The sequence below is a fragment of the Schistocerca cancellata genome, chromosome 9 (assembly GCF_023864275.1).
Source record: "Schistocerca cancellata isolate TAMUIC-IGC-003103 chromosome 9, iqSchCanc2.1, whole genome shotgun sequence".
Taxonomy (NCBI): Eukaryota; Metazoa; Arthropoda; class Insecta; order Orthoptera; family Acrididae; genus Schistocerca; species Schistocerca cancellata.
The window spans coordinates 300,306,550-300,321,299 of record NC_064634.1 but is presented as its reverse complement, the minus strand read 5'-3'; the positions used below and the strand labels follow the sequence as shown (position 1 = coordinate 300,321,299).

General features: G+C 41.2%; 1 protein-coding gene across 1 annotated transcript in view; it reads left to right on the top strand.

The window, feature by feature from the left end:
- LOC126101585 (prickle planar cell polarity protein 3-A) overlaps nt 1-14,750 on the top strand; it is a 1,199,532-nt gene that overhangs the window by 1,042,237 nt on the left and 142,545 nt on the right. The window lies entirely within an intron of this gene.

The window sequence follows — 14,750 nt, the reverse complement described above, 5'->3', positions numbered from 1 at the left end:
AACTGGAAGTGAATATTAACTTGGTTTTCTCTGCTTACTGGGTAATGATGTCTCTAAAGCTATTAAGATTTGAAATAAATCAAAATACTTTTTTTATTTTTCTGTAGGAAACACTGTTTTGATTCACATTATGCATTCATTTACTAAATAGAGGGAACTATTGCAGAACGTTTTTATTGAAGTTCAAATGCCCTTTCATCCCCTTTACAACAATAAATCTGCTTAACAACGAAAGTACTTTTTACCGACACGGAAAACATTCGCTTTTGCGCTGTAGGTGTGACAGAGAGTTTGCATGTGTGGAATAGCAAAAGTATATGGCAACATATTGTATGTACAACAGTGGCTGACTTGCAAAGCCTGTGGTAATTACAGTCTCCCAGCGGTCTCACACATATATTAAATCAGTATACCTCTTACTTACGTATTAGATTCACACATACTCGTATCTCACCCGCTTTGAGAACGACGCTATAAACCAGGTTTTATGAGATTGTAAACCCACACACATCAAACGCTTACCTGGATTATTTTCGTTTTCTCCACATTATCTTAAAAGCAAATAAACATGTCAGCTCGAAATAGCGTCCACTTATGTCCGGTGCATGCAGTAACTCACTGCCGCCCGTGATAAACGTTAGCCCATCCACACCTGAAGTGACAGTTAACATCCCATCGAAAAAAAAAGAAACCGCACACACACGAGAGAGCAACAGGGAAGCGTTTTAAAAAGTCTCAAACTGAACTTTTTTTATTATTTAAGAAAAACGCATACTTCAAATCCGCTGAGAGACGTAATTATCATCATATTTAATTTGAAGAATTATTGTATCTTTTTGTTTTTATCATCTTTCTGCGTATTTTGACGCATATTTTGTATCAGCCAGCACGTATCCCTTTATATTTATTTGAGGTAATTGTTAATCAAATATTTATGTATTTGTGTAATGTGTTTTTCTAACAGTCTTTTTTTCCTTTTTTTATGCTTCTTTAGGTGGCTGTTAATTTTCTTGTTGCTGTGCCAACGTTTTGTTACGTTACCTTTTATTGCAACTATTTCTGCTGATTCCTTGAAATAATACATTGTTACTTTTTCTTTTCGGCGGCTGTTCCTCAAAATCACTACTGTATTGTTCTTCTGTTTATACTAAAAACTTTTCACTGTAATGAACGTGTAGATGCATTCAGTTTTATCTTATTTCTAATTTTTTTGTGTTTGTGACATACAGACTGACCGCATGCTATTATCATCTTCGAGAGAACCTCCGAACAATAGACTTTTAATTTCAATTGCTTGACGTATGTAGGTACAGAAATCTTGTAAGTAATTATGGCTGCGCCGACGTGACTATAGTTCAGTGGAATAGTGAAATATGTAAATTTAACTGATGTATCGCAGTCCCACAGTTTTGAAAACTAACTGTGAAAGTGTAAAGCAAACAGAGTTTGATTTAGGGAATGCGGATCAGTCAGTCTTTCAAATGGTGTTCTGCATCCATTTTGACTAAAATGAAAAATGAAAAAAATACATACTATCTCACACAACATGCAATTTATGAAAATAACAGATTAAATTTGGGACATTCAATGTGAGATCGATTCTTGTAAATGTTATTGTCATGCTGATCTCTTTGCTCTTGGTTTCCTAGAAGGTAACGAGTTTTAATCACATTAACCCCTCGTAGCGTTCCCGTCTGTTACGTTCAAAACAGTGTCTGCTATCATGACGGCTCTCAACTTTTTGTAATGCATCGGCATAATATGTCAGAGATAACTGATGACATGTCAGCTTGATGACACGTGGATCGGCCCAGAAACCCAATGAACACTTGATACAGCCTGTCTCAGCATACCTTTGTTCTGCTTTCTACGCAATAAGTTTGCCTAAACAAGGAGAAACATAGCTAAACTCGTTGAACAGGACCAATGAGCCACATTGTGCCGATCGGCCCCTCTGTCACCCTTTATCTATCGCGTCACTGAACGCCAGTATAGAGCTCACCAGTCGCCTACCTCGAAATGGTAGCAGGGGCCATAGCATCACATTTCGAGTACCTCCTCGTCCATTCTCATCAGGTTGAATACACCTCAATACAGGCTTTGTATCTATAAACAAACTTTGATAGTACGGAAATCGAAACTGGGTCCTCTGTGACATAGTCTGTCAAGCTGATGACTCATATAAGGTCAAGTCAGCTATTCAGTTTATTAGTTGTATTCCCCAGCCACACCCTTCTCGCCGCAAAGAGGCGTAGTCAAGAACGTAGCATATGGAAGCTCGTACATTTAGGATCGTCGACGCTCTACGCCATCAAGACTGCTTACGCTAGAGTATGGCTTGAGTTGAAATCGCCATCTTTGCTGAGCAATACTTCACGTTAGCTGCAAAATCGACGATTCGAAAGCCTACTTTGAATTCTTCAGTTACACCTCTTAGGCGAAACCTAATTCAGCAGTGCTGGTAGCGTTAATCATCAATCTAATGATTATCTTACACGCCATAGTTATAAAAACAGGCGGCTGAATACACAAAAAATAAGCGTCGCCAAACCTCGAGTTTGTGTTGAGTCCAGTCATTGTACACTATCACAGTAAAAATTTCAGTTTGTAGTTCTGTCTTAAAGTGCATGAATACCTTTATTTTAGCTTGCGGACAATTTTCACATGCATTCTACTTGAGAAGCATTGAAACTTTACTACCTCCATGGACAGATAACTACCACCTTCAACAAACCGAATACGGTGGTCACTTATTTAGACCATTTAAAATTTATTAAAAACAGAAATTAATTATGGTATCATGTACCAAAGAAATAAATTCGAGTTTATGACTAGCGTATGCTACGCTCCGTCGATTTGTACTTAGAGGGGGACAGCGTATTTTTGAAAATACATGTGAAGGAGAAATGACATTATTCGTAAGCGCCACTGAAAATCTTTCTCTATGTATTCTCCAGATGAATGTTTGTCTTGCAGCTGTACCTTCTGTTCATTTAGAATAATATATTTACAATTAAGAGCGTTAGGCTGGTACCTTTGGTGAGCACATCTTTTTACCCTACTTCAGACACACGCACCGTCCGTCTCTAATAACCTCGATGTCGACGGGACGTTAAACCCCAATCTCCTTCCTTCATACACCGTAAAATTTATTCCAAAAGTACCGAAGTAATATCAACATCTCTATTGAATTTCTGTTATACATAAGAGGTAATGCTTTCATATAGTATTAATTTTAGGTGGTAACTGTACTCGAACAAAATCGTAACCAGAACCATTCATTTCAATATTTATTCTACTATTCCTCTTTGAAAGGGAATACAGTACTTCACTATTGCTAGATCTTTACATGTAGTGGTCAAGATGGTTGTACATTACATGAATGACAGATGTCTAGTCGATCATTTCCATGTTCGTAACTTATTATACCGAAACAAGTAATGTGAACTAAACAATCAAAATGAAAAACAAAAACGTTAGTGCATGCGGGGATAATAAGGATAAAGCTTTCAGGGCTTTTACGTTATACACAAATCTTTACACAAGTGTCTGATCGAGCTTTTCTAACTAACTGGGTAAGTGAATGACAATCGCACATGTAAAGTACAACAAAAACACACACACACACACACACACACACACACACACACACACACACACACACACACCATATGTTACAATATATTCATCTGTTTCTGCACATGATTGTCTTGAACAAACAATATTTTCTCGTACTTGGATACCAGTTTAAATAGAAGAGATGTACTGGTCAACTGAAAGTCTTAGTCTTGGCATGAAACATATCCTGGGATGTAGCTCTCGGCTGGTAAGAGGTGTAAGAGGCTGAGGTCGTCCCCTGTCAAGGAGATTCCTCAATTTCAATTGAACTACCTCATACCACGCAGCTGCCGTGTGATTTTAGCGCTCTGTAAGGCATTTGCCAGCATTCTGACCCTTCACTGACTGTTTATTGACGCAGATGCGCAGTATCATGCATGTCAGAAGTGTGATGAATGCTGCGCTGCCCAAATAAAAGTTCATAATATTAGAGTTCAAGGCGATCTAGTTGGGTAGTCTGTTTTGAGGTCTTTGATATACTGGTTATGATGTAAGTAAAGTGAACGGAAGTACCAGGTTTGCTGCATAGTGGTCGGACCGCCTCGCTCCTGAGCCTAACTTTCTAGTGAACCTTGGATTTACGCTTCCATATACGACTGTGAAAACGACAGATTATTACGATACGGAACTGATAAGGGGACAATCAGACGTCTTAATCACGGATCTCAATAAGTCTTAGGTATGTTATAGAGGACTTGTGCAAAATTATTCAAAAAGAGTCCATCTCACTCGATATCGCTTGCATCGCTTTCTGTGCTAGAAGAAAATCCCACGTGGGATTTGTTGTAAAAGCAACCAAAACACAAATTAGTAGTGCACGGCGCACATTTACTGAAAGCTACTGCTTTCCAGACAGACGTATTTTTCAGAACCCATACCAGAAAACACAGTTCTTTAAAATTTAGGAAGACCATTCATCCTTCGATCAACTTCGATACGTAACACGCATATTTGATCATTCATGTGGAAGCAGGTGCACTAAATTGATGCGAAATTGAAGAATGCACTGTTATAGAATCTTCCTGTGTAGCTATTTTTCTATTAATTTGTCTTTAGAAAGTCGGGAGAATTATGAATTCTTTCCTAGAAAATTTTAACCTGCTATGTAACATTGAAAGTCTCTGGGTCGGATAATTTTTACGGTGCTGGTTCCTGCTTTTCTTTTACCTGCAAGGATTTGATCCCAAAGTGTCTGATCAGTCTACTTCCCCAAAAATCAATACTACAAACAAAACTTGAAGGGCAGGATTCCTACCGGTATGGTAGCTGCGAACCTTAGCTGCTGCGGTACGCTCGCTTGGTAGAAATGCGACTAACTTTACGGGTACTTGGAGGTATCTATTAAGCCTCAATACCGACTTTCTCGTAAACTAGGGGCCGTCGCAAGAAAAGCCGCTAGCCAGATACTCGGAATAGGCACCTCTACAACATCCTTAAGACGCATCTAAATCCGCAGTTAACTGGTCTGATAGTCCAAGTGTGAGTGTATGTGCTTATATCATTACGGCATGCACAGTTCAATTCTGTCGAAGGCGCTGCTGTTCACCTGTCCAACTGCCTTATGCGGAGAAACGATTTGACAATCAGCTACATTGGAGTTGACTTGGCCACATTCGAGCTACGTGTATCTATATGTTTTGCTGTTGACATCTCTCCATAGAACTGTGACGATAGAGTGATCAACAGCAAAATTTCATTTGAAAAGTTGAAGATTTTACCCATCAGATTATAACTGCTCTGGACCGGGGCAGTTACGTCAGTGCCTCCCACAAGCAAAGCTATGACACCTGATCTCACATTTTAAATATCTCGAATGGATTCGTTTCTGTTCTTGTTTCGCCACAGTAGGTACTTGGAGTGTCGCATGTGAAGTGTTAGCAGTCCCAATGTATATTAGTTGCTGTCTTATAATCTATAGTTCGTTCGAACTATTGACGAATATCGTGTTTTTATCAATCAATCCAGTCACATTCGAATGTATGACTGCTAAACGTGTGATTCTGTCAGGTGTCTGGTGCTTTTCTCTCTGGCATGACTACACGCATTCAAATAGTCGAAGCCTGATGTGGCTCGTCGATGAGCAGATTCTAAATTCTGTAACATTTTAAATGGCGCACATTTGAAGAAAGACAATTTGTAGTGAAATTTCCAAGAATGGGCGGAATCTAGTAATATACTTCAGTCTGCTGTCTATGGCTTCGCGAGTCACCCTGGAAGAAGTGACAAGAAACCTTAAATACGGTACACTTATTAGTAGAGCATGAATGAAGAACAGTCATTATAAAAAGCTGATGTTTGTTGCTACTTAGCAAGCGTGTAAGATGTGGAATGTTACACCTGCCGCTACGGTATGTCGGCGACGCTAGTGCATTGCCTGAGACACTGCAGACACCGCCAAGCTTGGCCCTGTGTTGCGCGGCGGCCTGCCTCGAGGGGGTAGGCGGACGTTGCCGGGGACACCGCATTCAGCAGACAAAGAGTGCTAACAACCCTCTCGGAACGGCCCGTCTCTCTCGCGCTCTTTCTTTGTGTCTTCTGTGCCGTGTCCGGACGGCCAAGTAAAGCTTCGCCACCAAACTCGGAGGCTGATGATGCCAAGCTTCTTCCTGTTCAGAGTCGTAAATTCTACGGCGGCGTTAATAGCAACCCGCACTGGATCTGCCTCAGTGTTCGCACATAGCTTCTTTTTGTGCTTCTGTGCATGTACCGACACCATCGCCAGAGCTCGTAAGATAGTGTGCACGAAAATGGAAGGAACAGGGGTTAATGGAAAAAAAAACTTGAAATGCAAGCCAAAACATCTGTACTCTCTTTCTATTGTGGGTATATGTGTACGTGTAATACAGTAGCTGAGGGTTGTTTTCATATTGAATCAATATTGCTTTATATACGAGGTGCATTCAAGTTCTAAGGCCTCCGATTTTTTTTCTCTGGACTGGAAAGAAATAGAAACATGCGCATTGTTTTAAAATGAGGCCACGTTCATTGTCAATACGTCCCAGAGATGGCAGCACCGTACGGCAGATGGAATTTTAATGCCAGCGGCGAGAATGAGAATTGTTTTAAATACTTAAAATGGCGACGTTTTCCTTACTTGAACAGCGTGCAATCATTCGTTTTCTGAATTTGCGTGGTGTGAAACCAATTGAAATTCATCGACAGTTGAAGGAGACATGTGGTGATGGAGTTATGGATGTGTCGAAAGTGCGTTCGTGGGTGCGACAGTTTAATGGAGGGAGAACATCGTGTGACAACAAACCGAAACAACCTCGGGCTCGCACAAGCCGGTCTGACGACATGATCGAGAAAGTGGAGAGAATTGTTTTGGGGGGTCGCCGAATGACTGTTGAACAGATCGCCTCCAGAGTTGGCATTTCTGTGGGTTCTGATGCACACAATCCAGCATGACGACCTGAAAATGCGAAAAGTGTCATCCAGGTGGGTGCCACGAATGCTGACGGACGACCACATGGCTGCTTGTGTGGCATGTTGCCAAGCAATGTTGACGCGCAACGACAGCATGAATGGGACTTTCTTTTCGTCGGTTGTGACAATGGATGAGACGTGGATGCCATTTTTCAATCCATAAACAAAGCGCCAGTCAGCTCAATGGAAGCACACAGATTCACCGCCACCAAAAAAATTTTGGGTAACTGCCAGTGCTGAAAAAATGATGGTGTCCATGTTCTGGGACAGCGAGGGCGTAATCCTTACCCATTGCGCTCCAAAGGGCACTACGGTAACAGGTGCATCCTACGAAAATGTTTTGAAGAACAAATTCCTTCCTGCACTGCAACAAAAACGTCCGGGAAGGGCTGCGCGTGTGCTGTTTCACCAAGACAACGCACCCGCACATCGAGCTAACGTTACGCAACAGTTTCTTCGTGATAACAACTTTGAAATGATTCCTCATGCTCCCTACTCACCTGACCTGTCTTTTAGTGACTTTTGGCTTTTTCCAACAATGAAAGACACTCTCCGTGGCCGCACATTCACCAGCCGTGCTGCTATTGCCTCAGCGATTTTCTAGTGGTCAAAACAGACTCCTAAAGAAGCCTTCGCCGCTGCCATGGAATCATGGCATCAGCGTTGCGAAAAATGTGTACGTCTGCAGGGCGATTACGTCGAGAAGTAACATCGATTTCGGGTGAGTAGTTCATTAGAAAAAAAAAAAAAATCGGAGGCCTTAGAACTTGAATGCACCTCGTACAAAGGCTAATGAACGGAAACTGAGACTGATTTCTCATTCACAGATGTTTATTACTAAGTTTCAATATTTCGTACTCGCTTCCTACTTGAATGCACATTTTACAGCATCTCTGCAGTCCTCGAACAAATGGTGATGGGGATTCTTTTTCAGATCCTTGATACTCGCCTCACTTTCCTTGAGCACTGCTTCAGATTTATCAAATCAAATGCTCCGAAGCTTTGCCTTTAGTGAAGGAAACAGTAAAATATTGGCAGAAGGTGCGAAATCGGTGCAATAAGGCGGATACGGTGTACAGGTAAAGTTTAACTGAGCCAGAAACTGCATGGACTTGATTTGCGACGTGAGTTTGCACATTTTCATCATGAAATCGACACAAAAAGTCCGTGAAAGGTCTGCTCGTTTCCTTGCAATGTGTTTCCTCAGTTTAGCCAATACTGCCGTGTAATATCCTGCTGTAAAGGGTAGTTTGAGGGGGAACTGCATGTTGGTAAATCATCCCGTGACAGTAAAAAAATGTGGTCACCATCACCTTTCCTGCAGATGTAACAACTTTTGCCTTTTTTGGTGTTGGACAATGTGACAAATTTCTACAATGTGCTGGCTCTTTTTCCTTTACAGTCATGTTGATGCAATTTGACTCATGAGCATTGCTAATCGGTTCCAGAAACACATCCACTCCATCAGCAAAGAGCCACAGTACCCCACAGCTTGTCTCCATTCGCACAGCCTTTTGTTTGGGAATCAACAGATGTGCCGCCCAACGGGCACAAACATGGGTCATATGGAGCTGATCATGTATACTCGTAAAGACAATGCCATATGAAATTCTCAACACTTTCCTATGGATACGTAATGTTGTCCGACGACCCTCACGGACAGTCATAGTAGCTTTGTTGATGTTGACGTCAGTCACAGCGGAAGCCGAAACACCAGGACCACGTTACTTAACACAGACAAGTCGACCCTTTTTGAAATCCTTGAACCACCTAACCACTGTTGTATGAGGTAGTGCATCTTCACCGTACGCTTTCTGCCGTCTTTCATAAGTTTCAGCGGCTGTATGATTTAAACGAACACAGAATTTTGCTGTACCGTACTGCTCCACTCGCGTCACCTCCATTGTTTGCTATGCAAAATGCAAAGAGCATCTACAAAGTAGAGCATTACTACCATTCCACCCATACGAGAGCGCTGCCGTCTGTGGACATTATATATAAAAAGCTGCTCTTTTCAAATATTCATGATATAGATAGAAAACTATCACGAAAGCTACGGGAAAAAATTTGTCTCAGTCTTCCCTGATCAGCCTCGTACTTTCTGTCAGGTTGTTCTAATCCAATAACGGATGCCAGGGAATATGGAAAATATAAATACGAGGTTACAAGTTAGACTGCAAGGCGTTTATGAACTGGCAAGAGTATTTTGCACAAAAGACAACTGTCCAGCATAAAAATTTAATGCCAGAAAGGTCTTGTAGCACCACTAACATAGGTGTGTTTATTTTGGATTCCAAGTAACGAGAACATCTCAGAATAGACGTTTGCTTTTTATGATGTAACCTGTGTAAGCAGGAGTTGAAGTTCACGGGAAGTATTATCATTCACCCGCAGATATGGGAACTATTTTGTGTGCTGTTCCCACGGTTACGACGTGTTACTAACGCGACGGAGTACACACCTTACAAAAGTTGTCATCTCACTAATATATGGTGATTTGTGAAGTCAAGCATTTCTTTCTGTGCTGGGAACTAGGGATTGAAAAACTCTCAGGAAATTTCTAATTTGAGTTTACTACTATTCCATGGAAGAAGGAAGGAAGATTAGAATTAAACGTTCAGTCGTCGACGAGGTCATTAGAAACGCTTGGATACCATAGATGGTGGTGATGATGATGATGAGTGGTTTGTGGGGCGCTAAACTGCGGGTCATCAGCGCCCGTACAAAGTTCCAATTTTTACACAGTCCAATCTGGACACTGCCACGAATGATGATGATGATGATTATGATTATGATGAGGAGGAGGAGGAGGAGAAGGAGGAGGAGGATGATGATGATGAAGAAATGATGAGGACAACACAAACACGCATTCGGGCAGAGAAAATCCCCAACCCGGCCGGGAATCGAAGCCGAGACCCCGTGATCCAGAGGCAGCAATGCTAGCCATTAGACCGGATACCATGGAGCTAGCAGGTCGAATGCCTCAGAAGGGCTGGACAAATACCCATTAATTTATATTACCCATTAATTGTATTAACTGTCAGTCATATTGCTTCGGTAATCGTTGTTTGCCAGAAGAAACGTATATATACGAATCAGATATATTTCGAATTGGGAACCGGTTTTCTCACTCCCAGTACTCTAGGTTAATAGATCTGATCTTCACAGTGAGTCGAGGTGTCACATGGGCGCCTTTCCAATTAGGGAGGTAATAAAAATAGATAAAAATTCACTTGAAATGAACAGTCAATGTCTTGTAATTGATTATCGCTTACACATTTGGAGAAATTACTGTTCTTAGATGGAATACGCTCCGTACTTACTGGACAGAATAGCCAAGAGGATTTACCTGGCACCTACATTTATACAATACGAAAGTAGGCTCTCAGTAGCACGTAGAATTTTGCAGTATGAACGAACAATCAAGCTTTCTTCTTTCATAAATTGAGATAACAGTGATGCAGTCATAAGTGGCATCTATGTGCTCCAATGTCTGATCCATCCATCCATCGCTACGGTCGCAGGTTCGAATCCTGTCCCGGGCATGGATGTGTGTGATGCCCTTAGGTTAGTTAGGTTTAAGTAGTTCTAAGTCCAGGTGACTGATTACCTCAGATGTTAAGTCCCATAGGGCTTAGAGCCATTTGAACCATCCATCCATCGATCCATCCATACGAGAACTGGTCAATAAGATCGCGCACATACAATTTCGTGACTCTCATGTCCTCGATGTCCATTCACCCATCCAAATCACCGTTGGTGTTGACAACCTGTAAAGAAAACAGGCGAGACCTTCATAGTTTGCTAATCCGTTACATGAAACACAGTATTAGTACATAATGACAACAATGCATTTTCACTTACATAAATGCTTATTTGCGCCAAATACACAAAGCAGAAGCTTTATTTAGGTGACAATAAAGGACCTGGTAAGGGAAGTACTTTACTTCCTACAGACGCCCCTTACAACAGATCCCAGATTATCTTTATACTATCATAGGTGGAAAGAAGTAGTCCTGCTACACCATACGTATCTTCCTGCTTTGGCTTTAACATATTCCGTTATAGCAGATTATTCTGCCAAAAGCTTGTAGACCATCACTCAGTTTATTGAAGTTGAAAGGTCTTAATGCTTACCGGTGTATTCTTCCCCAAAGAATAGTGGTTTGTACATCTACTTAACGGCTTTGGAACTGTTCCTGACTTAGCTAATGCAACAAAAAATTTACCAACAGGAGAAAAGAAGGTCTTTTGCATAGAAATACATCTGTCAAGTACCTAAGCTCTCTTTCTACACTGTCACGCCAACTTATTTGACGACTCCCGTCTACAAAGGGTTTTTGGCTGCTCTTAACTATAAAGACACTCCACTTGAACGTTTGTTTCTTGTGAGAAAAGAAAGTTAAAATATTTTCAAACTGTCGTACTTTATGTATTTGCTATTTGCAGTCCATTTTAAACGCACAATTTCAGCAAAATGTTACAATGGTACGTTAATGGAAGAAAGAGATGTTCAGTCGATCGTCTTAATAGACGACTTCCATGTTTTCCCGTAAGTGCTACAAACAAAGCTTGGTTGAGTTCTTTCCAGGAATTATTAAAGATAAAAATTACCAATTACTAACGTAACTCAATTTCCTCTTATCTTTAAAACTTGCATGTAAAAACTTTGTGATTCACCTAAGAAGGAACCTCATAACAGGAGGGTAAATGTGCCAGAAGCAGGGGCATTTTACAATGTTGCATTCAGCAGCTGGAGGAAATTTGTGTTTTTGCAAAAACCAGCGGATTCCATTCAATTTGCCATTGTACTCGATAACTTCCGTCTTGTTGTAAATTTAAGCTTTTGCATCAGCCGTAAAGATAATCTCGGTCATCTTGAGAGGCTGGACTAACGGTGTCGTCTTTCGGTTGACTTTATGGCACTTCCGTAATCACTGCCACGCCTTCTCGACCTTTAATATCCTTTGCAGATCCGATGTTCAGTACCCACTTCACAACCAAAAACCAACTGTGCAGAAACAAAATCGTCTGGCAGGAGATATTGTCTCTTTCGAGTTTCTTATTACGGAAACGTGTATAAATACTACTGTGTTTCGTTGGGCAGACCCAGTGCAGAACAGTAATCTGAAGTGTTTTTTCTCGAGTAATCCGTCTTCATAATTTCAGTAACGTACTTCTACATGTTGTCTGTATTCCTTGGTCCTTGTCTACATGTCGCCGTTACTTTGATTTGTAACAGTGATCTTCTTTCTCTCTGAATCTGGTTAGAAACTGTCTAGGTAAACTAGTAGCATGCGTGTAAATAACGAATACGACTATGTGGTTGCGTCAGTATTAAGAAACGCATATAATTGTCATGGCAGAAAATATTGTGTGCTGTCTGCAATCAAGTTCCTTTATAGCACATTAATAAAATTACTCACGACAAATTAAGTACGTTACAAATAGTATTATTTGTCAGACGGATAGATAGAAAACATCGTAATGTAGCAAAGACTGGATACCACTCTACACGACAGAACTGCAGTTTCTGATTACCACCATAACGATTAAATTTTCTGCAACCACATACAGTTAGGTTCATATTAAGTTCTACAGTAAATCTGCTGGTCTGGGCAGTGGTCTGGCGAATTAATAAACTTCATTTCCACATCTATTATCTAAAACTTTGATCGAATCGTTTCATTTCGATTTTCGTATTTTTCGCCCCTTATGTTCTGGCAGTATACACGCTTTCCAAATTAAACAAATAGTAAAATATGATGTGATAACTTGAAGTAATTGAGATATTTGTTGACGGTATGTTTGTACAAGTATGGTAACTCAAAATATTTTTACATACATAATACATCTCGACATGCGCACCATTAGTGGCGCTACATTCATCTAATCAGTATTCCACTTTCCTCCAAATGTTTTGCAGCATTATAGGCGTAACATTAGCTGTAGATGAACGAGTGCGATGGCGCAGATCTGTTGGATCACGAACTAGTGTCTGGTACGCTAAATTCTTGACAAACCGCATAGAAAAATATTAAGTGACGTAATGTCTGGGCTTCAAGAGATCCAAACAAACGATGGGCTATCTCTCCCAGTCTAACGGTCTGGGAACTCGTGATACATGAAATCGCTCAAAATGTTCGCAGAATGGCATGGAAGTGCAACTGCCTACTTGCTTGTCCGATAGACTTAACAGATGGTCGTTGGAAGGACGTACGAATTAATTCAACACAGCCTCTGGAATTGCGTGCTTGGCATGGTGGTCCGACATAGAAAACAAATTCCCTGTTTCCTGAAGCCGCTTGTCACATTCCGTTTTGTTACGGTAGTCGAAAATGGTCAATGGTTGCAGTCCACACTCACGCCGAAAACCACGTTGTACCAGTGTAACAGACTTTTAGCTCCTCGAGAGAAACCACGTAGAAGGCCTTCTGCCTTGGAGTCTGCATGGCTACTAACACGCGTTTACTTGAACAAAGCAGTTACGCGCATGCGCAGGTGGTAGCAATTGGCGCAAGCAAAGATAGTGAACAATTTGAGTTACCATACTTGTAGAAGCAGACCGCCAGTAAATGTCTCAATTACGTCTGAAGTTATTAAATTTTATGTTATTGTATATTTAACCTGGACAGCGCATATTTACTGCTGATGTTCCGAATTCTTTACTAAGACCCATTTACTGGAGGTATTTTGATACGTCACAAGACAAAAAGAAGTGCAGCAGAACTTGCTGCTGTGAAAGATGTTATGGCAGAGAAAAGTTGAATGGGCTGTGACAGGAAGATTACTACTTTCAGTGAAATATTTTTTTATATAATAACTAACTTAGCGTTTTAAAATTTTGGCGATGTCTGCAAGACTGAGAATTAATTAATATTTGATGTACTAAATTAGCACCAAACATTGCAAAACAGTTGTGTGATAACGATGTCACGTGAGCGATTAGCGCACCTACTTGAGATTGGTGAAGTAGGATGACCTAAAGCATTCCTTCTGTGTGCCAAGAAACTGCACTCTGTCTATCGGATGAATGAGTGGAGATCCAGCGGTAAACGCTGGCCTGTCTAGACACATGGGCGTGTCTTGCCCTCCAGCCCTTGACCTGAACTGGGCGTGGCCTTCCTACACAATCTCATCATCCGGTGACCCGACCTGCTTCGTCCGCCGCAGTCTTAAGTGCATCGCAGCGCGCGACACCTTCCCATATTAAAAGCTTCCGCAAGTAATGATGAGAAGCGACCTCTACTAACGTCTCTCCAGATTATGTTTTTGCCTTCCTGTTGTTTACAACGGGTACATCGGCTGGCTAAGTCTCGACGCCAAGCTCTTGTCCGCAGTACTAAATCAGACGCTGGACGAATTCATTAATTTCTGCTGACACATGCCTCTCGCTTATTTTTTTCACTTTTTATGATTTCCTTCATGTCGCCGTCTTTATTGCATCCAAGAATTTGAGTCGGATAACTCCCTTGAGACTGTGATGGTGAAGTTGTGAGAGGAAGGACCTCAGTCAGTTTTGGAAAATCTCAGTCAGTCTTAACGTATCAGATGCATGTGACTTCTCTTCTCAGGTCGCTATCCTTTACCTTCAGCATTGCTCGCGTCACTTGAGACAGGCTCTTCAATTGACACTCTTGTCTGCTAAGAAAATCAGGGATGTTAGCTGTAACGGATCGAGAAGTGTGTATCTGTTCCTCGTACAA